General features: G+C 43.4%; 1 non-coding gene across 1 annotated transcript; it reads right to left on the bottom strand.

Moving 5' to 3' along the window:
* Nucleotides 1-2,535: 2,535 nt before the first annotated feature.
* On the bottom strand, nucleotides 2,536-2,642 carry LOC148295643 (small nucleolar RNA R71). Its single transcript, XR_015834847.1, has one exon. It is a non-coding gene; the product is annotated as a small nucleolar RNA R71 (small nucleolar RNA).
* Nucleotides 2,643-23,238: the final 20,596 nt, after the last annotated feature.

The following is a 23,238-nucleotide window of genomic DNA, read 5'->3' as shown; positions in this document are numbered from 1 at the left end:
GACAAACTCATTTTGGCTACAGCCCCCTGCCAGTCCAGTTCCGTAGGTCATATTGCAAGCTTTGTTTCAGCAACCTACACAGCTCGGATGAGGCAGCATTCTTCATGAAAGTTGTTCCAATGGGTGTGTACTATAACATATCCAAAATTCAGCCCCATTGGATAAATATGGAGTCTGTTACCTAGCAAACACAGAGCCATGCTCAGGATGGATTTTATCAGCGCGCAAAATGAGTTAGAAATTTGTTTTGGCCTTAACTTCCTCCTCCGACCTTGGATTGGCCCAAATGACATATGGCTGGAAAGAAGACATTCTGAACTTCAATTTCGAGTGCTTAAAGTCCTAATTTGATTAAGAGAAGCCCAAGTTGTAAGCCCTTGAAGTTGCTGGTTATGCTGACCTCAGCATGTGCTGGTTGGATGCTTGGTCATGGTGAGCTAGGTATGAGCTATCATTTCTGGTTGGAAGCTTGGTCATGGTGACATGAAGATGAGCTAGGGCTGCTGGTGGGATCTATTGGTGAAGTGCATCAACCAATTCAGATTTTATAATGCAAGTGTTGTATGCATTAGTGAAGTGCATCAACCAATTCATCTTTTATAATGCAAGTGTTGTATGCATTAGCCATATTGAATTCAGATTTGTCACTCCCCTCTCCCTATAAATACCACATCCATTCCACATTCAAGACACAACAAATCCTGAGATTCACAACCCCCACAATTCACTCCAACCATCCTCAAACACTCTCAAAATCCCAAACACTCCAACAATCACCAAAACAACTCCAGCAAACCTCTCTTCCATTTCCCTACGAATTTCATCTTCCTTAGCCATCACCACTCACTCAAACTCATCCCAAATCACCTCCATATCCTTCATACATCTTTCTAGAAGTGGGGAAGCTCTTGGAGAAGCATTAGAAGTGGAGAAGCACTTGGAGAAGCCTTGGACACCACAAGAACTTCAGAAAAAGGGTTTTTCTACTCTTATTGTATTCATTATGTTTTCTCATTTCTGTTCAAGTCTCTTTTCCATTATGAGTAGCTAAATCCATAACTAGGGCTTCGATGTAACCTAACATGAATATTCTGGGTTTATAAGTTTGGAGTTTCAAGTTTGATTCATGATTCATGTTCTTATTCATTATGCTTATAAGTTAACATGCTTGTTTGAATGATTGATCACCATTAGAACTTGTTTGTTAACTATCTTGGTTTGAATTAAGAGTATACACCATGCTTTAATTCGAATTGAACTATGAATAGGAAGAGTATGTATGGACATTCGACAACAGGGATTAGATACATACTTGGTTGTTTAAAATGTTCTTCTATGCTTAATGGGTTCCTAATGCTTAATTTTAGGTTAGACAACAAATGATCAAATTAGGGAATTAGGAACACAAGGTTAGGACCAAACACCATGGCCTAATCATACTTTAGCTAGAATCAATCTTTGAATCTGAATTAGACTTGTTACTTGAATCTTTATAACCCAGAATTGAATTGTTATGGTGATTCGAATGCCCTAGTCTCAAAATCTGTTTTCCAACTCTTAAAACCACTCTTTGTTACATTTGTTTACTTTTTTTTGTTTGCAATTTCATTTTGCTTCTTTTGTTCAACAATCACAACCACTCTTGTTTTAAATTCTGTTTTAGACATAACCTCCTACTTTCTTGAATTTGGTAATCTAAGTACATAACTAGTTTTAACTTCTCAGTCTTCGTGGGTACGACCTCGTACTTGTCTTGCTATACTACTAATTGCCCCGTACAATTGCGAGTTAACATAATATTAACAACAAATTTTGGCGCCGTTGCCGGGGACTGAACGAAAGTTCTTCCCTGGTTATGTGCCCAAGGTTACCCTATTCTTTTTAGTGTTTCTAATTAATCTAATTTTCTGTTTCAGGTAGTTTATGTCTAAAAATCCATTACTTGAACAAGTGAGGTCTTCGTTCCAACGTTCTAGATCTTTGAACGCAGGACCATCATTGCAACCCAGACGAGTGACCTCTGAAATTCAGAATCGTCTAGAAAGGGAGTTGTCAACTGCAAAAGAGCAAGCTCTTGCTACATTTACAAGTCTTGCTCTCCACACTGAACTTCCCGGTTCTTCACTTTCAAATTCGGAAGCAAGTTCAGACCAAGAAGAAGAAGAAATGATGGCTGCCATTGAGTTCATGGGAGAACTTGATATCCCAACAATTCCAGCATCTCCTTCAAGCATTTTGCTGCCCACTGTAGCTCGAAATTATGAGCTTAAATCTTCTCATCTTAATATGCTGCCTTCCTTTTATGGTTTACCTAATGAAGATCCATTGACTCATATAAAGGATATTTTTAATGTTGTGAGTTCTTTTCCCTTGACAGGTGTGACAGAAGATCAACTTCGAATGAGAGTGTTTCCATACACTTTAAAGGATAAGGCGAAGTATTGGTTGAATTCTTTGAAGCCTGGTTCACTCACTACATGGTCTGCCATTCAAAAGAAGTTCCTGGAAAAATACTTCTCCACGCAAAAGACCGACATGCTTAGGGACAAGATCTTGTTATTTGCACAGCAAGATGATGAATCGTTTTGTGAAGCATGGGAGAAATTCAATGGGTTGCTCAACCAATGTCCTCATCATGGGATTCCATTGAAGCTTCAAATGCGTATGTTTTATAAAGGACTAACCCCTTCTAGTCATAATATAGTCACCAATTTTGCAGGTGGTTCTTTTAAAACCAAAACTCCAGAAGAAACGTACGAACTCTTTGAGGAGATAGCAATGGAGACCCAACATACGGATACAAGAGGTAAACGTGTTATTAGTGGTTCTAATGATGCTTCTAGTGTGCAGATTTCAAAACTGGAACAAAAGCTAGATGCTCTTCTTGCATTAAACTCAAGAAGCCCTCCGAAGGAAGTGTGTAGCATTTGTGAATCTCATGACCATGCTACCACAGCTTGTCCACTTGGGGCTGGATATCCAGAATTTGTGCAAGAGCAAGCTAAGTTGGTAAATTCCTACAACCAAGGTCCAAGAAATGATCCATACTCTCAAAGTTATAATCCAGGTTGGAGGAATCATCCAAACTTTTCATGGAGAAATACCCAGAATCAAGCAAATCCCCCTTCATTCCAAAGGCCACAACAATCATCATCATCATTGGAAAATATAGTGAAGCAGATGGCAATCAACCAATCCAATTTTCAGCAAACTACACAAGCTGCCATCTCCAAATTGGAAGTCCAATTAGGCCAAATAGCTGCTGAAATAACTCAAAGAGTGCCTGGGAAATGGCCAAGCCAAACTGAGATCAATCCAAAGAACCCAGAAGCCAAGGCCATTCATGTGCTCAGATCAGGTAAGATCATTGATAATAAAGATGATTCTAATCTTTCAAATGATGTTGTGATTGTAGAAAATGAAGAGGAGGAGACCATGGCCACGGAAGGAGAACAACTCAAAACTTCTCAATCTGCTCCTAAGGCCAAATCAGATTCTCAGAAATCCGATCAATTCCAATTGCATAAAAGGGATGACAAATTTGTGCCACCACATCTTCAAGAAGATAGATACGTGCCACCCGCTCCATATGTTCCACAGATTCCATTTCCAGGCCGTCTTAAGAAAGCAAAGCAAGATAAGGCTTTTAAAGAGATTTATGATATTTTGAGTAAAGTTAATATCAATTTGCCTTTGCTTGATCTTATTGAACAGATTCCTGCATATGGAAAATTCATCAAGGACTTGAAAACTCACAAGCTCAATTTCGCTCCAAATGAAGGAGTAAAGCTCGACCAGAATGTAAGTGCTGTATTGCAAAGGAAGCTTCCACCAAAACTAGATGATCCTGGCAGCTTTGACATTCCCATTAACATTGGAGGCAAGAAGGTTGGAAGAGCCATGTTGGACTTGGGAGCAAGCATCAATGTTTTGCCATATTCAGTTTATCAAGAGCTTGGCTTAGAAGGGATGAAGAAGACTTCAATGCGACTTGAACTAGCTGATCATTCTATAAAATATCCAAAAGGTATTGTAGAAGATATTCTAGTTCAAGTTAATACACTAATTCTCCCTGCTGATTTTGTAGTGATGGACATGGAAGACAATCCAAATGGAGATCGTGTTGATCCCATTCTCCTAGGCAGGCCATTCATGGCCACTGCAGACACAATCATCAAAGTGAAAGATAGCACTCTCTCCATGACTGTTTTGGGTGAAACTGTTGAATTTAAAATGCTTAATGCTCTATCTCAACCTTCTATCTCTCTTGATTCTTGCTTTTCAATTGATGTTGTGGATCATGAGGTTTCTTCCAAAATTTTGCAGAGAAAGTCTAATGATGCTCTAGAAGCTGTCTTAACACAAGAAGAGGAAGATCTTTGTGAACCGGAGTTCCAAGAAGTGGTGGCTGCCTTAGAAGTGTTTCCGCCATACCCACCATCCTTTAGGCCACCAATCGAGCCTCTTGGACCATCATCCACGAAATTGGAGCCATCCATTGTCATCCCACCAAAGCTAGAACTTAAACCTCTTCCCAATAATCTTAAATATACATATTTGGGTGCTAACGAAACTCTCCCTGTTATAATTGCTGCAGGTCTCTCCTCACATGAAGAAGAGAGCTTAATTAAAGTTCTAAAAGAGCATAAAACAGCCATTGGGTGGACCATAGCAGACATCAAAGGAATTAGTCCAAGCATGTGCATGCACCGGATTTTAATGGAAGAAGACAGCAAACCATCTCGTGATGCCCAAAGGAGGCTAAATCCCAACATGAAAGAGGTGGTTAGAGCTGAAGTTTTAAAGCTACTCGATGTAGGAATCATCTACCCAATTTCAGATTCTAAGTGGGTGAGCCCTGTGCAAGTTGTTCCAAAGAAGTCCGGAATCACCGTTGTGAAGAATGAGAAGAATGAGCTAGTTCCTACACGAACTGTCACTGGTTGGAGAGTTTGCATTGATTACAGGAAGTTGAACACATCCACTAGAAAAGATCATTTCCCCTTACCTTTTATTGATCAAATGCTTGAACGTTTATCTGGCCATGCTTACTATTGTTTTCTTGATGGTTTTTCAGGTTATAATCAAATTCCCATTGCTCCGGAAGACCAAGAGAAAACCACATTCACATGCCCATTTGGTACGTTTGCTTATAGAAGGATGCCATTCGGTTTATGCAATGCCCCAGCAACTTTCCAAAGATGCATGATGTCAATCTTTTCAGATATGGTGGAACGATTCATTGAGGTATTTATGGATGATTTTTCAGTTTTTGGTTCCTCTTTTGATAATTGTCTTCACCACTTGTCTCTAGTGCTTAAAAGATGCCAGGAAACAAATCTGATTTTGAATTGGGAGAAGTGTCACTTCATGGTGAGACAAGGCATTGTACTAGGCCATGTGATTTCAAGCAAGGGAATCGAAGTGGATAAAGCCAAGATCGACCTCATCTCAAATCTTCCACCCCCTACCTCTGTTAAAGGAATTAGAAGCTTTCTAAGTCATGCTGGATTCTATAGAAGGTTCATCAAAAATTTCTCAAGCATTACAAGGCCATTGTGTAATCTCCTTGCTAAGGATGCTGTTTTTGAGTTTAATGAAGCTTGCATGGAAGCTTTTTCTACCTTGAAGAGGGAGCTAACTTCAGCCCCTATTATCATAGCTCCGGATTGGTCTTTACCATTTGAAATAATGTGTGATGCCTCTGACTTTGCTATTGGTGCAGTTTTAGGTCAAAAGAAGAACAAGCTGCCCCATGTGATTCATTATGCTAGCCGGACCTTGAATGATGCTCAAATCAACTACTCCACAACAGAGAAGGAGTTGCTTGCTGTGGTTTTTGCTTTAGAAAAATTTCGTTCTTACCTTGTTGGTTCTAAAGTAATTGTTTATTCTGACCATGCAGCCCTTAGATACTTGCTCACTAAGAAGGATGCCAAACCACGCTTGATTAGATGGATTCTCTTGCTGCAAGAATTCGATTTGGAGATTCGAGATAAGAAGGGATGTGAGAATGTGGTAGCTGATCATTTGAGCAGAATTGTGGTTGAAGAAAAAGGAGGAGCTGTGCTACCCTTGAATGAGACTTTCCCTGATGAACAACTATATGCTGCCCAAGTCAAAGAGCCATGGTATGCTGATTTTGTTAATTATCTTGCTTGTGGTGTTCTTAGAAATGATCTAACTTCTCAGGATAAGAAGAAGTTCTTTTCCATGGTGAAACATTATGTATGGGATGAACCTTTCTTATTCAAGCATTGCCCGGATCAACTCATCAGAAGATGTGTTCCAGAAGAAGAGCAAGAAAGCATACTTAGGCATAGCCACGAATTGGCCTGTGGAGGTCACTTTGGAGCTAAGAAAACAGCACTTAAAATTCTGCAATCTGGTTTCTTTTGGCCCACTCTATTTAAAGATGCATTTAATTTTTGTGTTAAGTGTGATAGGTGCCAAAGGATGGGGAACATAAGTCGCAGGAATGAAATGCCATTGAATAACATACTTGTTGTGGAGCTCTTCGATGTGTGGGGTATTGATTTCATGGGACCATTCCCATCTTCCTTTGGTTATACTTACATACTTGTTGCTGTTGATTATGTGTCTAAATGGGTGGAAGCCATAGCCACCAAAACCAATGATTATAAGGTGGTGCTGAAGTTCTTGAAGGATAATATTTTCACAAGGTTTGGTACTCCAAGGGCTGTCATTAGTGATGGAGGCAGCCACTTCTGTAACAAGCCATTCGAAGCACTCATGAAGAAGTACAACATCACCCATCGAGTCTCTACACCATATCATCCGCAAACTTCTGGTCAAGTGGAAATAAGCAATAGAGAAATTAAGCACATCCTGGAGAAGGTGGTGAACAATACAAGGAAAGATTGGGCAGCCAAGCTCAATGATGCATTATGGGCTTATAGGACAGCATATAAGACTCCCATTGGAATGAGCCCTTATCGTCTTGTGTTTGGGAAAGCTTGTCACCTGCCAATGGAGCTTGAACACAATGCTTTTTGGGCCATCAAGAAGTTAAATTTTGATCTAGACAAGGCAGGCCATGCAAGAAAGTTTCAGCTGAATGAATTGGAAGAAATTAGACATGAGTCTTATGAGAATGCAAAGCTTTACAAAGAACGAACCAAGAGTTACCATGACAGAAACATTCAACGGAAAGAGTTCTCCAAAGGTATGTCAGTTCTTTTGTTTAACTCACGTTTGCGTCTCTTTCCAGGAAAATTGAAGTCTAGATGGCAAGGCCCATTCACCGTGGTCAATGTTTCTCCCTATGGAGCTGTGGAGATTCAAAACCCTAAAGATGGCTCGACTTTCAAAGTAAATGGACAACGTTTAAAGCCATTCTATGAGGGAGTTTCAGCTGGCATCCAAACTGGCCATGTGGTAGATCAGCTTCCCTTCGTACCATCAACTTAGCTGATTGCACAATGTCTTGCCAAGACAGTAACTAAGGCGCTTCTTGGGAGGCAACCCATGTGTTCAAGAAGAAGGTGCTTGGTAGCAATCGACCTAATCGCATCAAGGGGGAGCATTTCAATCCTTTCTCTTTACTCGTTATTATTTTAAATTTCTGTTTTTTTTTTTATTTATAAAAATTTAAAAAAAAATAAAAAAATTTAAAAATTTAAAAAGATTTTTCATATGAGCTAACTTATGGTAACTCCAGTGAGCACTTCCGTCAATACAGTGTCTAGGAGTTCTTTAGGCGACACCTTCGGTGTCTAAGAAGTTTGGGTTTTAAGCGGGACCATTGTGACCCCTCCAACCTTCCCGGATCCCCTGGCTGTGTTTTCTGAGGCCCTTAACTGGTCATCCATGAGTTGCTTATATATTCATTTTTTTTATTTTTTATTTTTCCTAAACCTTCTTCTAAACTTTTCCCTTTATCATTTGTTTGTTCTCAATCATCTTTTGTATGCTTTCACATTGAGGACAATGTTCAATTCAGGTCTGGGGGGAAGGTTTTCAATTTCAATTTTCTTATCCATTTGTGTTTTCAATTTTCGTTCTCTTGTCACAATTTTTATTTTTATTTTTTTTATTTTTTTTATTTTTTTTTTTTATTTTTTTTTAAAGAATGTCATACAATCAATGCTATGGAGCTGCTATTTGAGGTTTTCATATCAGAATTTTGCACTTCACAAAGCTTTTGCTCTTAGAATTCTGGTGGCTAAAGTACCACGCTCAAATTCTTGAAGGAAAATAGTGGAGACTACCCTAGTGAGCTATATCGAGCCTAATTGCTTTCTTGAGAGGGTTTAAAGTGTTCTATTTCTCATCCATACTTATTTTCTTCAATTCACTCTAATTGATCTCATTATTCCATTTTGATTGAATACTAAGGATGATTCTCTTTTGCAGATATCATGTGCTTGCTCTCATTCATGAATGAACTCATTGAAGTGATGCTAGGCTATGTGTGCATAACCATTCTATGTGCTTTCTTTTCACCCTACCTATATGTGTGTTCCATCAACCCTCTTGAAGCCAAACACTTAAAGCCTTTTCTTCTATCACCCTCATCATTTCCCTACCTTTGTATCTCAATCTGAGATACTTGACCTATTGTAGCCATACCCTATAGCTTAGAAATATACCAAGGTGTGCCAAGATAAAGTTTGAAGCAAGGAAGTTGCAGCCATGTACCTAAATAAAGATGATGTGAATCTGTGCAATGAAGTTAATGAAGATGCAGATCAAATCAACGAAGATGAAAGTGTTTCGATTTGATCTAAGTGTGAAAAATAAAGTCTATGCCAGGAGATACCATGAAGTTTGCTGCCATGCCAATCTAAATCAATGATGCCTTGCAGATTAATGAAGCATGCAACCTTGGTATGTTCTTAAGTTATTTGTTTTTCCTTCCAATTCTTCCATTTCCCCTAAACCTTAGCCTTTCATTACAACATTGTGAAAGACCTAGCTGATCTTTGAGGATGTATTCATGGGTGCTGGTAAGTATGTGTGTATCTCTATTCTTAGTATTTAATTCCTTTCATGAGATCTAACCAAATTTGTGCTTCTATTTCATACACTCACTTATGCTTTCTTGAGAGAATTAAAACATAGGTTCTGAGTGATTGAGTGTTATCTGTGAGAATTAGAGTCGAAGCATGTTCTCTATTCAAGGTTTGAGTGTGCTTGCTTTGAAACTGTGTGCCTTTGAGCTATAGCTTCCACTTGTACACACTGATTGATGACCTATCTTGGCAACTCTATGGTGTTGGAGGTATGACTAAAACTTTCTTTCATTTTCATTAGTTGATTTCAAAGTTGTTTTTCTAACCATTTTGTTTTGTAGAGTTAGAAAAACGTTTGTGGGTATCGTATCTGTTAAACCCTCAGGAGACACAACTCCTCCTACTAGGGATGCCTAGAGGTTTAAAGGCTTGTTACATACGCTCAATGCAATCGAGTTACCTACGAAAGTGGTCTAGTTAACTTCTTGTTTTGTTTTTATCTTTGTTTCTCTTTTGTTTTGCTCGAGGACTAGCAAAATCTAAGTTTGGGGGTGTGTTAAGCTCATAATTTCATACATATACATGCCCAATTTACTTACTTCTTTTGCTTAGTTCCTATAATTCTAAGTTATTTCCCTCCCTTTGTGTGTTTTGTAGGCCAATAGAGCAAGAGAGCATAATTCATGCAATTCAAGCATGTTAAGGCCTAATTTGGATGAATGGAAGAAGAGCTTAAAAGACAAACTCATTTTGGCTACAGCCCCCTGCCAGTCCAGTTCCGTAGGTCATATTGCAAGCTTTGTTTCAGCAACCTACACAGCTCGGATGAGGCAGCATTCTTCATGAAAGTTGTTCCAATGGGTGTGTACTATAACATATCCAAAATTCAGCCCCATTGGATAAATATGGAGTCTGTTACCTAGCAAACACAGAGCCATGCTCAGGATGGATTTTATCAGCGCGCAAAATGAGTTAGAAATTTGTTTTGGCCTTAACTTCCTCCTCCGACCTTGGATTGGCCCAAATGACATATGGCTGGAAAGAAGACATTCTGAACTTCAATTTCGAGTGCTTAAAGTCCTAATTTGATTAAGAGAAGCCCAAGTTGTAAGCCCTTGAAGTTGCTGGTTATGCTGACCTCAGCATGTGCTGGTTGGATGCTTGGTCATGGTGAGCTAGGTATGAGCTATCATTTCTGGTTGGAAGCTTGGTCATGGTGACATGAAGATGAGCTAGGGCTGCTGGTGGGATCTATTGGTGAAGTGCATCAACCAATTCAGATTTTATAATGCAAGTGTTGTATGCATTAGTGAAGTGCATCAACCAATTCATCTTTTATAATGCAAGTGTTGTATGCATTAGCCATATTGAATTCAGATTTGTCACTCCCCTCTCCCTATAAATACCACATCCATTCCACATTCAAGACACAACAAATCCTGAGATTCACAACCCCCACAATTCACTCCAACCATCCTCAAACACTCTCAAAATCCCAAACACTCCAACAATCACCAAAACAACTCCAGCAAACCTCTCTTCCATTTCCCTACGAATTTCATCTTCCTTAGCCATCACCACTCACTCAAACTCATCCCAAATCACCTCCATATCCTTCATACATCTTTCTAGAAGTGGGGAAGCTCTTGGAGAAGCATTAGAAGTGGAGAAGCACTTGGAGAAGCCTTGGACACCACAAGAACTTCAGAAAAAGGGTTTTTCTACTCTTATTGTATTCATTATGTTTTCTCATTTCTGTTCAAGTCTCTTTTCCATTATGAGTAGCTAAATCCATAACTAGGGCTTCGATGTAACCTAACATGAATATTCTGGGTTTATAAGTTTGGAGTTTCAAGTTTGATTCATGATTCATGTTCTTATTCATTATGCTTATAAGTTAACATGCTTGTTTGAATGATTGATCACCATTAGAACTTGTTTGTTAACTATCTTGGTTTGAATTAAGAGTATACACCATGCTTTAATTCGAATTGAACTATGAATAGGAAGAGTATGTATGGACATTCGACAACAGGGATTAGATACATACTTGGTTGTTTAAAATGTTCTTCTATGCTTAATGGGTTCCTAATGCTTAATTTTAGGTTAGACAACAAATGATCAAATTAGGGAATTAGGAACACAAGGTTAGGACCAAACACCATGGCCTAATCATACTTTAGCTAGAATCAATCTTTGAATCTGAATTAGACTTGTTACTTGAATCTTTATAACCCAGAATTGAATTGTTATGGTGATTCGAATGCCCTAGTCTCAAAATCTGTTTTCCAACTCTTAAAACCACTCTTTGTTACATTTGTTTACTTTTTTTTGTTTGCAATTTCATTTTGCTTCTTTTGTTCAACAATCACAACCACTCTTGTTTTAAATTCTGTTTTAGACATAACCTCCTACTTTCTTGAATTTGGTAATCTAAGTACATAACTAGTTTTAACTTCTCAGTCTTCGTGGGTACGACCTCGTACTTGTCTTGCTATACTACTAATTGCCCCGTACAATTGCGAGTTAACATAATATTAACAACACATTCCAGTCTGAGGTATTGGAAAAGTACCATATGAATGTTTCAAGGCATCAGATTTATAGAGCAAAGAGCTTGTCCAAGGTGATCATTGAAGGAAGCTATGTGGAGCAATATGCGAGGCTATGGGACTATGCAGAAGAATTGAAGAAGGCTAACAAGGGCAGCACTGTGATTATAAAGAATAAGATGAAGAGTGATGTACCTGTGTTTCAAAGAATTTATGTATGTTTGGAAGCTTGTAAGAGGGGATTTTTGGCAGGATGTAGACCTCTCGTTGGTATAGATGGATGCCATTTAAAGGGACCTTACACATGGCAAGTTTTAACAATTGTTGGTGTTGATGGGAATAATGGAATGTACCCAGTTGCTTATGCTGTTGTAGGGGTGGAATCAAAAAGTAGTTGGATTTGGTTCCTTGAACTTTTGATTGCAGACTTAAAAATTGAGAATGGGAAAGCTTGGGTGTTTATAAGTGACAAGCAAAAAGGTATAATACCTGCAATTGAGACATTGCTTCCAACAGCTGAGCACAGAATGTGTGTTAGGCATATCTACAGCAACTTCAAGACAGAGCATGTTGGACTTGCACTGAAAAACATTCTCTGGGCTGCGGCAAGAGCAACTACCATTCCCTAGTATGAAGCAGAAATGGAGAAGATGAAACAGCAAGATGAAGAGGCGTGGAAGTGGCTTATCAAAAGACCAACCAAAAATTGGAGTAGATCTCATTTTGAGCCACATTCTAAGTGTGATCTGTTGTTGAATAACCTCTGTGAATCCTTTAACTCTTGCATTTTAGATTCAAGAGACAAGTCTATCTTAACATGTCTAGAAAGGATTAGAGTTTATATCATGTTAAGAATGGCTAATAGAAGGATTGCTTGTACGGTTTGGAGACATCCAGTTGGGCCTAGGATTTTCAAGATCATTGAGAAGAACAAGTTGGGAGCTAGTCAATGCATTCCTAGATTAGCAAGTGAGAGCAAATACCAAGTGAGCCATATGTATGGGGGAGAGTATGTAGTGGATCTAAAAGTCAAGACTTGTTCTTGTAGAAGATGGGATTTGTGTGGCATCCCATGTTCTCATGCTATTTCTTGTATCTTTCAAAAGGAGGCCAATGTGTTTGACTATGCACATGACTGTTATAAGAAAGAAGCCTACCTGAGTTCATATGAACCTATGGTACACCCAATACCATCCATGGACCAGTGGCAGAGAACTAATTGGCCTCCAATTAAACCTCCTCCATATAAGAAGCAGCCTGGAAGACCTAAGAAATCAAGGAACAAAGAACCAGCTGAGGTCGAAGTACCTGCTCTAGTTCCTCCAAACCCTTTGCCCCCATTTTACAATCCACCACCTACTAAGTTGAGAAGGATTTATGTAAACGTAAGTGTCTGCCGCGCAAATCTCACGGCCTGGAGTTCCGGGCCGAGGGGATGTGCGTTAACACGGGGTTTCCTGCTTTTGGGTGCGGTGCGGTTGTGCGCGGGCGTGCCAGCACGGTCTATCGTGCGTTGATGTTTCGATGAGTGTTGGATGGATGAATGGTGCGCCTGTTTGATCTGTCTTCCTAGTCAAACGATTGTAGCCGAGAGAGGAACTGGTCTCGACTGTTAGCTTCACGGCCTGAACTACAAGGCCGTTGAGTGATGGTGTTGGTGGCGGGTTTTGGGCGGTGCTCCGGCGCGCTGCTCAGGGAGCGACGGTCGTGTGATATATGGGGTGAGTGAACGAACAACAAGGATGGTGCTCCGGCGCCTTGAAAATCAAGGGTCGTATGATATATTGATGAATGGATTTTCCTTACAATCTAACGCTACTCCTAGAAAAGCAAGTAAAGGTATTGAAAGTGCATTACAGGAAAAAATAAGTTGCTCCGTGGGAGGCTTTGTTTTGGTGTTGAACCCTTTGAATGTAGCTCGAGTCTTGTATTTATAGGAAGAGTCCATGGATGAGTAATCGAGGCTAAATTTACACATAGTGGAGTCTGATTAGTGCAAGTGGGCAGTCCAATCGACATTTGGGATCGTGAAGTATGGTGGTGAGACTCCAGAAATCCCGGTGAATCTCGGCCGCCGCTCTCGATCATGGGTTCTGAAACTCTGGCCATAGAGACGCATTTATGGCCTGGATAGCTGGTGAACCAATATCTCAGGCTGTCAGAATTCTTGTGAGAATGTCCACGTCTAATCACTCTGATCTCCATCACCAAATCCTGACTTCAGTCACTTCCCACCTTCCCTCGTGCATTAAATGCTGCTTTGTGGCCAATGGGTTCGCTGCATTAAACAGGCACTACTTCATTAAATGAAGCCTGGGTCCCTGCTGTCACGTGATGATTTTGCCTTTAATGCCTTGGCCGCAATTTTTTTCGGCCTCGGCCTCGGCCTATGCTTGAGGTCGAGATGATCATGCCTTAGCATTTCCTCTTTTATTTTTAGGAAGGCGAAATACCCTGGCGAAACGCTGCGCTTCAGCTTCTGCGAACAAGTGCCAGGGCCGAGAGAAAGGGCTCCTTCGGCTAGCTCATGGCCGTGATTTATCAGGCACAAACAGTAAGATGCTCTGTTTGTGGCCAGGAGGGACATAATATGACACAGCATGCCAACCAAGGGGCAGCACAGGTATTTGGGTTATATTTTCTGACTGTTTAATTTCCTTTTGTTATTATTTACTTTAATTAGTTTTTTGTTTTTGTTATTGTAGGCCCTTCCTAATCAGCCCAACCAAGGAACATTTGGCTCTTCTACAGTCCAAGGAGCGGCTCAGGTATTTAGGCCCTTCCTAATTTCTTTTTGTTCTTTAGGCCTAACTAAGGAACATTTTACCCTGCTTTTTGTTATTGTTTAGTTTATTTATTTATTTATTTATTTGTTTTTTAGGCCCAGCCCAATCAGCCTAACCCAACTAAAGGGAGAGGGAGAGGGAGAGGTAGAGGTACTACTACAGGAAGAGGGAGAGGAAATGGGAGAGGACAAATGCCAATTGGAACTGGAAATGGAGGATGCTCTGTAAGTGACAACTCTATCATACTACTTTGGTTGGTTAATATGGTTCAAATTTAATTCATGTACTTTGGTTAGTTGATATGGTTCCATTTTATTTTAGGTTGGAAATGGGACAACACAAATGCCATCGTCATCACAACCACTCCCATCATCACAGCCACTCTCTTACACTGGAGCTACATCATCATCATCACAATCACCCAACATTGCTGAGGTTGCATCACAACCATCGAAGTCTCCTATTAAGAGATTCAAGTCTCCTGCCAAGAAGCTTAGACCATGGATGTGATGAAGAAAACTAGGAGGATGTGTTTTTTGAACTAGATGGATATGTTTTTTGAACTAGTTGGATGTGTTTTGTCAACATGTTAGTTATGAATGGTTTGTTGGATGTGGTTTTTGAGTCTTTGGGCTGGAACTTATTGTGGATGTTTGGTAAGGGATGTTTTGTATTTGGTACATTTTGGAACCTGAACTAGGTGTTTATGTTCATCTATCTTTATGCTTGTGTTTCACTTGGAACTTGATTTGGTCCATTTTGGAACCTGTAACTGGTTGTTATATACGCTGAAGAAATTGTTTTATATTTCTCACACCTCTTGATCGACACCCACTACTATTTTGTCCAGCTTTTCTATATTTGTTCATATCACAATTATCCACTCATGCCCTCTCATCAACAAAATGGAAACAAATTGATTACACCAACACCAATATGTCCACCAAACTCAAACTGAAATTTCATTGCAAAATGAACTACATATCGGTTACATTTCCACCTAATTGATCATAAGCTTTTTAGAGTTTCCACTAGGAAATGTCAACCAATTGCTCAAGATACAAAGCATCATCATAATCACCAAAAAAACCCAAGACCCAATGACAGAAATGAAACCCCCCAAATCCAATTCTCTCTTGGTCGTTGGCCCATTATGTTCTCTTCCAATACTCTTTTCTCTCTCCACCATTTTCAGCTTATCTTCCACTTCTTTCTTCTGTTCTTCTATTAACTTTAGGTCCTCTTCCATTGCTCTTATTCTTCTCAGCAACCCAGGAATTAGTTCTTTTCCTCTTGCATAGGTCGTTGCATCCAGCCACTCCCAATGATGCCCATTTCCTATGTTTCTCTGCAAAGTATGTTTTCTAACATTAAAGCTAAACCCATCAAGCAATAAAATCAAATTTCACAGATCCACTTACTCGACTCATCTCACAAGCCTCAAATCTTCTCCCAGGATTTAAATTAGTCCATGAGGTCCAGGTTTTGATATATCCCCCGCACCTGCATAGCTTCCTTGCACTAGGGCTCTGATTTGTTGATGAAGAGGAAATCTACAACATCTTTGCACATGTACTGTGTGGGTTTCGCCAGATTTCCTTTGAATTTCCAAAAATTTCAACACATCTACTGTTTTCATGTGGATTTCATCGAATATAAATGGGAATTAGGGATTTATTTGGCGCCAGATTCGACATTTTTCAGAGGGAAGTTACTTTAGATGGGTTGGTGGACATTGTAGACTTGAAAAGACAAATTTGCCCTTGAAATTGACGCCACATTAGAGAGACTTGACGGAAGGACTACTGGTGCAACATAACACCTACTTGAGTGACCCCTGCAACTAATAATTGAATTGAGGGACCAAAGTGTAACTACGGGTATAGTTGAGGGACCATTGCTGTGAATAACCCAAATCATTTTATTTGTGTCTGCCACGCAAATCTCACGGCCTGGAGTTCCGGGCTGAGGGGATATGCGTTGACACGCGGCTTCTTGCTTTTGGGTGCGGTGCGGTTGTGCGCGGGCGTGCCAGCACGGTCTACCGTGCGTCGAGATGTTGATGAGTGTAGGATGGATAAGTGGTGCGCCTGTTTGAACTCGTCTTCTAATCAAACGATTGTAGCCGAGAGAGGAACTAGTCTCGGCTGTTAGGTTCACGGCCTGAACTACAAGGCCGTTGAGTGATGGTGTTGGTGGTGGATTTTGGGCGGTGCTCCGGCGCGTTGCTAAGGGAGCGACGGTCGTATGATATATGGGGTGAGTGAACGAACAATAGGGATGGTGCTCCGGCGCCTTGAAAATCAAGGGTCGTATGATATATTGATGAATGAATTTTCCTTACAGTCTAACACTACTCCTAGGAAAGCAAGTAAAGATATTGAAAGTGCATTACAGGAAAAAATAAGTTGCTCCGTGGGAGGCTTTGGTTTGGTGTTTGAACCCTTTGAATGTAGCTTGAGCCTTGTATTTATAGGAAGAGTTCCTGGAGGAGTAATCGAGGCTGAAAATCTGCATGGTGGAGCCTGATTAGAGCAAGTGGGTAGTCCAATCGACATTTGGGATTGTGCAGTATGGTGGTGTGACCCCATAAATCCTAAACCCTAAATCCTGGTGAATCTCGGCCGCCACCCCGATCATGGACTCTGAGCTTCTGGCCGTGGAGACGCATTTATGGCCTTGATAGCTGGTGACCTAATATCTCAAGCTGAGAGAGGAAATTGCCCGAAGAGAGGATCTTCGAAACCCTCGACCATAGGCCTTGTGGTCCTCGGGCTATCGGTTGTGGATGCTTTGATCTCAGGGGGGTCCGAGGCTTCAACCTCCAACTTGAGAGCCCGTCTAGCCTTTGCCAATGTGTCCCTGGCCATTAGGTAATCGTCTAGGCGGCTTACCCGGCCCTTTTCCTCGGTCGTCAGGCCAAAGACAGTGTCCGCCGGAGTCACAGTAAAGTACTGGCGGAGATATTCTAAATCGCCCCTACTGAAGGGGATTTTAGCCTCTGATCCTCCCAGGTCGTGCTGGTAACTTGGCAGGCCTCTTGCTCTGGCTTCCCTGTTCGCCTGGTATACGGCCTTAATGGCCGAGTCAGAACCGCTGGTGATGAGGAGCGCTTCTGCCTTTGTGTTTTTTAGAGCCAACTCCACGATTTCACGGCTTTCAGGGGTCATGTCGTATAGGTCTGTGGCCGAATGGTCCTTATGGAATTCTTTGAGAAAGGACAGACCGTTGGCCGAAAAAGGGGGGTCACTCCCGTGGTAGATGTCGACGACACCCTCGTGTGTCCTCTCCATGACCGCGGCCTTTGGCTGAGCTGAATTGGCCGATGATCCACGGGGACTCTCGTCTTGCCTAGGGCGCCACGTCCTCAGAGGCTTGGTGCTGGCTATTTTTACCGCCGGGGAAACAACCGATTTGGATGATGGCCCGTCCGCAGTCGCCACTTTCTTTTGGCGCTTGAAGCCTTCAGCCTCGGTTGTCTGCATTCTGGCCTGCTGAACCTGTCTCTGCATTCTCCTCAGTTGGGTTTTCGTCAGCGGTTCGGCCCTGCCCCCAGGCCATGCAAGGTACCAACGGTCTCCCAGCAGCACGGCGTAGCTGGCATAACCTTCCAGCTGCAAAGGGGGATGACCTTCCTCACTCTGACGCCTTGGCTGCGTCGTAATGCCTATGACGAGGATGGGAGGGTCTGATGCGAGGAATGTATCTCGGCCAGATTTATTCGGCATGTTGAAGAGGCCGTGAGGGGGGCCTTGAAGAATGCGGACTAGGATCCTCTCCTCTCCAAGGGCAGCAAAGTGAAGAAGGTATCAGCCGGGCCTCCTCGCCCGAGTATCCCGGCCGTGGCCGCCCCCAAGGTGACGTCCCCTCCCTCGGCTGGAACAACGGCCGTGGCTTCATCCGCGGCCCCATCTCTGACTGCGGCTCCATCCCCGATTGCGGCCACAGCTCCCAGGGCGACGCCTGTGGTGAGGGCGCGAAAAACGCTGGCGCACAGGACCGTGCCGTCTTCCCCGCCGGCTCGACCGATCGCTGCCGTTGGTAAACTTTGCTTATTTTACATATTTATCATTATTGTTTGTCGGCCTCTCTAAGCCGCTTTTGTCTTTGGTTACCTCACCTCTTTTTATTTCTTTTCTTCGTGTACGCAGCCCCGGGTCGCAAGATGGGTTGAGAGGCACCGAGTACCAAGGCCGCACCGGCCCAGAGTGCCGTGGCTGAGACGGCAGCCTTGAAGAGGCCGAGAAGAAGGACCCTTTTGCTTTCTCGGAGGGCGGAGGTGAGGAAGAAGTCCCCCCCTGTGGTTGTGAGTGAAGCTCCCCCCGTGACCGTAAGTATTTCTTGATTCTTCCTCTCTTCTCTATTCTCCAGGTCACCCCCACCCTTCTTTATTCACTTTGGTAATTTGGTTCTTTCCTTAGGATGAAGTGGTGGTCGAGGAGGAAGCAACGGCCGAGATGCCGATCGAGGAAATAGCTGCTACCGAGATGGTAGTCGAAGAGGAGGCCGCGGGCGAGATGGAGATTGAGGAGGCGGCCGCTGATGAGGTGGTTGAAATGCTGGACGCTGAGACTGTGTCTGTAGAAGTGCCACCTGTTGAAGGGATTGCCGACGAGGCCACCGAAGAGGTTGCCGCCGAGGCCACCAAAGAGGATGCCGACGAGGGCGCCGAGGAGGCCATCGAAGAGGCCGCCGAGGAGGTTACCGAAGAGGCCGCCGAAGAGGCCGCTGCGGACATGCCTGTTGAGCCGTCGCCGTCCATCCCTCATCGTCCAAGCGGCATTGTCTTCCGTTCGGTAAGAGCCTGCTTTGCTTATGCCTGACTTAACTGTTTTTCTTTTCAGAATTTTGCACTATGTTCTTGACCAAATTTTTGCTTCCAGCCTCCCCAGCCGTTGCTGCTGCTGTCCACGGTTGTTGCGACCATGCCCCCCGCGCCGTCGTCCCAAGACTCAACGGTCATGTCTGAGCCGGCGATAACTGGAGCCACAGTCGTGAGTGTGCCGAGTCTCCTGCGGACTACTTCGGCGGTCATGACCGACCTCTCGCTCGCCGTGGGTATTCAGTTCCCTTTTTTGTTATTCCTTTATGTCCTAGCTAATTGTTTCTCACCCAAACTCTTTCACATGTCTAGGAGGCCACCTCCTCTGATGATCTCGAGGAGCTATACGCCAGCCTTCATGAGGAAGGAGGTAGCTCGGCCTCGGCTCCCTTGGACGAGGATTCGAAGACCGTTGTTGAACGGCTCCGAGAGTTCCTACTCCTTGGGGTCCATCAAATGACCGCTACTGGGGCGATTATGGAGTTTAGGTCCTGCTTGGATATGGCTATGGCGCTTGGTCTGCTAAACTCGGCTCAACTGGATGAATTGCAAGCCCGTCTGGCCGAAGGCGAGGAAATGATCGGCCGGTATGCTGAAGTCGTCACAAGGATGGCCTAAGGGAGCTCGCTCGAGCAGGATCTGGAGGTGATCAAAGAACAAGTCCAACCTGCAATGGCCCGATTGAAGGAGAATGATCTCGTCGTCCAACGAGAGAATGAAGAGCTTGCGCAGGTTGAGGCCCAAATTGCCGAGCTCCAGGCTCGCCGAGATCTTATACTCCAACGCCGAGATGGCGTGGTCGCTATCGGGAATGAGCTGAAGTCCTCGGCCAAGCAAATCCTCAAGGCAGCGACCGAGACGAAGAAGGCCCTGGCCGAGCGGAAGCTGATCCGAGCTAGGTGGCAGGCAGACATCGACGGCGGGGATATTGCTTGGAGAAGGATCACCTACCTGATCTGGGGGATGTTCAGCGAAGGGGTCTAGGCGGGCGATGAGCGGCTGTTTTAACTACTTTTTTCCTTTTTTCTCTTTTTGGGATGTAATAAACAACCACAAACATACATTTTATTTTATCTACATATATATTTTCTCTTTTGTTCATGACCACAGACAGATATATGTATATGTTACTTTGGCTGCGACTGGCCGTTCTTTCTTTTCTTTTGTAAAAAAAAGACCTTTTTATCTAAATGTAAGGCAAGGGCCTTCTTTTCTAAAAGACTAAATGTATACCTTCTTTCTCTATACGTTGGCCGCGCCTTTTCGTTTTAGCTCGTCTGCCTACTTTCCCTTTTTTTCTTCTTGACCTTTTTGTCGTAGGTCCTCGGCGCCATTTCCTTTTGAACTTGCGCCTAGTTGTAGGCGTCGAGTTTCAACTGTTTTGAACTCTCTGAACTCCTGGGCATCATTTGCGAGTAGTCCTCCTTCTTTCTGCCGTGTTGCTTGACATCTCGAAGAAATCGAACCGTCAAGCTTAATAGCTTATTAGTGTCTCGGCCAATGGCCGAGACATAAGTAGATGTGCCCACGGCCGAGTTTTTTCAAACGCGGCGTGCCCAAAAAACTTTAGGAAATAAATTACGCCAAACCATGGGCTCGCTTAATAGGCACGGCTTTGTGCACCCTGGTGCCCCCGGCTCCCCCTGTATTGAAACGTCTTTCAAGATAGATCGGATGTCTTTCATCTGAAACCCTTGAAAAGGCTCGCCCTGTCGCGAATCGTTTCGCGGCCTTTCCTGCTGGGTCTTTTGAGCACGGGGCCCGGTCATTTCGACCGAGCCAGGTAGTTTCAGAGGAACGCCATGGGTTTGGCCGAGATGAGCTCGGTCCACTGGCCATAAAGGTATGGTCACCTGGTTCCGTTGATCTGCATCATAATGGGAACCTAGGTGCGTTTGCGTTGTCGTTGGAATGGCCGGATCGTGTATTTGTAATAGTAGTGCAGCGGTTGAACCATTCTGATCGCATGGTTGTGGTGACTCTCCAGTCACGTTGTTCTGGTCGAACTGCGCCTGATCGGTCGAGGTATGGGTTGGGCCGAATTTCTTGGCCGTAGACACCGCAGGGCTACTCCGTCCTAATGCTTTGGCTAAAACGTGGAGTGGGCCGCATGTTGTTTTTGCTGGATAGATTGGTCCGGAATTTGTCCACGTGGGCTGGGACTGCCCCCAGCTGTTTGTCGGCTGCAAAGGATGCTGGCCGTAGCCTGATGCTTGGGTGTGGGCCGAGGCGCCGAGGCTGCTGCTTTTGCCGTAAGGCTCGATTCTCTCGCGCTCTTGGTTCCTCGGTCCGGCTCTGGGAGGTGTCGCGGGCGAGGCTACCGGCATCCTCTCCTAAAAAAGCGTTCGCAGTTCTGAAGAGAATCTGTCCATTGCGGCCATGAAGGATGTTTCTATCCTGTAGGCCTGCTTGGACTTCAGCTCCTCCACTACTGCCTGTTCCTGCATGGCCTCGGCCGTACGATCCGTCGTTACTGGAACGCTAGCCGAGATCCCGACCGTATGTTCGATCTCGGTAATTGTGATTGGTGAGGTGGACTCAGGAGTCTCAGAAGTCATTTCGACTGCTTTGTTTTTGAGCTTTGCCTGTGCCCTAGTTTCCACCATAAGTTTTTCACAAGTATCCCACCGGGCGTGCCAAAAGTGTCTGCCGAGCAAATCTCACGGCCTGGAGTTCCGGGCCGAGGGGATATGCGTTGACACGCGGCTTCCTGCTTTTGGGTGCGGTACGATTGTGCGCGGGCGTGCCAGCACGGTCTACCGTGCGTCGAGATGTTGATGAGTGTAAGATGGATAAGTGGTGCGCCTGTTTGAACTCGTCTTCTAATCAAACGATTGTAGCCGAGAGAGGAACTAGTCTCGGCTGTTAGGTTCACGGCCTGAACTACAAGGCCGTTGAGTGATGGTGTTGGTGGTGGGTTTTGGGCGGTGCTCCGGCGCATTGCTCAGGGAGCGACGGTCGTATGATATATGGGGTGAGTGAACGAACAACAGGGATGGTGCTCCGGCGCCTTGAAAATCAAGGGTCGTATGATATATTGATGAATGAATTTTCCTTACAGTCTAACACTACTCCTAGGAAAGCAAGTAAAGATATTGAAAGTGCATTACAGGAAAAAAATAAGTTGCTCCGTGGGAGGCTTTGGTTTGGTGTTTAAACCCTTTGAATGTAGCTTGAGCCTTGTATTTATAGGAAGAATTCCTGGAGGAGTAATCGAGGCTGAAAATCTGCATGGTGGAGCCTGATTAGAGCAAGTGGGTAGTCCAATCGACATTTGGGATCGTGAAGTATGGTGGTGTGACCCCATAAATCCTGGTGAATCTCGGCCGCCGCCCCGATCATGGACTCTGCACTTCTGGCCGTGGAGACGCATTTATGGCCTTGATAGCTAGTGACCTAATATCTCAAGCTGCCAGAATTCTTGTGAGAATGTCTACGTCTAATCACTCTGATCCTCATCACCAAATCCTGACTTCCATCACTTCTCACCTTCCCTCGTGCATTAAATGCTTATTCGTGGTCAGTGGGTTTGCTGCAATAAACAGAGGTACTACTTCATTAAATGAAGCCTGGGACCCTGTTGTCACGTGATGATTCGCCTTTAATGCCTTTGGCCGTGATTTTGCTCGGCCTCGGCCTCGGCCTGCACTCGAGGCCGAGATGATCATGCCTTAGCATTTTTCTTTTGTCTTCAGGAAGGCAAAGCACCCTGTTGAAACGCTGCGTTTCAGTTTTACGAGGAAGTGCCAGGGCCGAGAAAAGGAGCTCCTTCGGCCAGCTCATGGCTGTGATTTATTAGGCACAAACAATTTGTTGTTTTTTTGGCAATTGTATACTAAGGGAAGGGGCCTCATTTAGTTTATCGCCTAGGGCCACCCAAAAGTCAGGACCGGATATTGTATTATAAAATATAGGTGGGACCAATATACCTATTAATTTTGAAGTAGGTAACGTTGTCTCATTTAGAACAGTAGATTTATTTGAGCTACTTGCTTGTAGCATGAAAATGATGACTACTCCTTTGCATACTCCCTTGTACATGCGCTAAAAATGAAAAGAAAAAAAATAATAATAATTACAAGCTAACCGATAAAGAAAACATT

The sequence above is a fragment of the Prunus avium genome, chromosome 3, assembly GCF_965620075.1.
Source record: "Prunus avium chromosome 3, drPruAviu1.hap1.1, whole genome shotgun sequence".
Taxonomy (NCBI): Eukaryota; Viridiplantae; Streptophyta; class Magnoliopsida; order Rosales; family Rosaceae; genus Prunus; species Prunus avium.
Note: the sequence above shows the minus strand (reverse complement) of the source record. Positions and strands in the feature narration are given on the sequence as shown.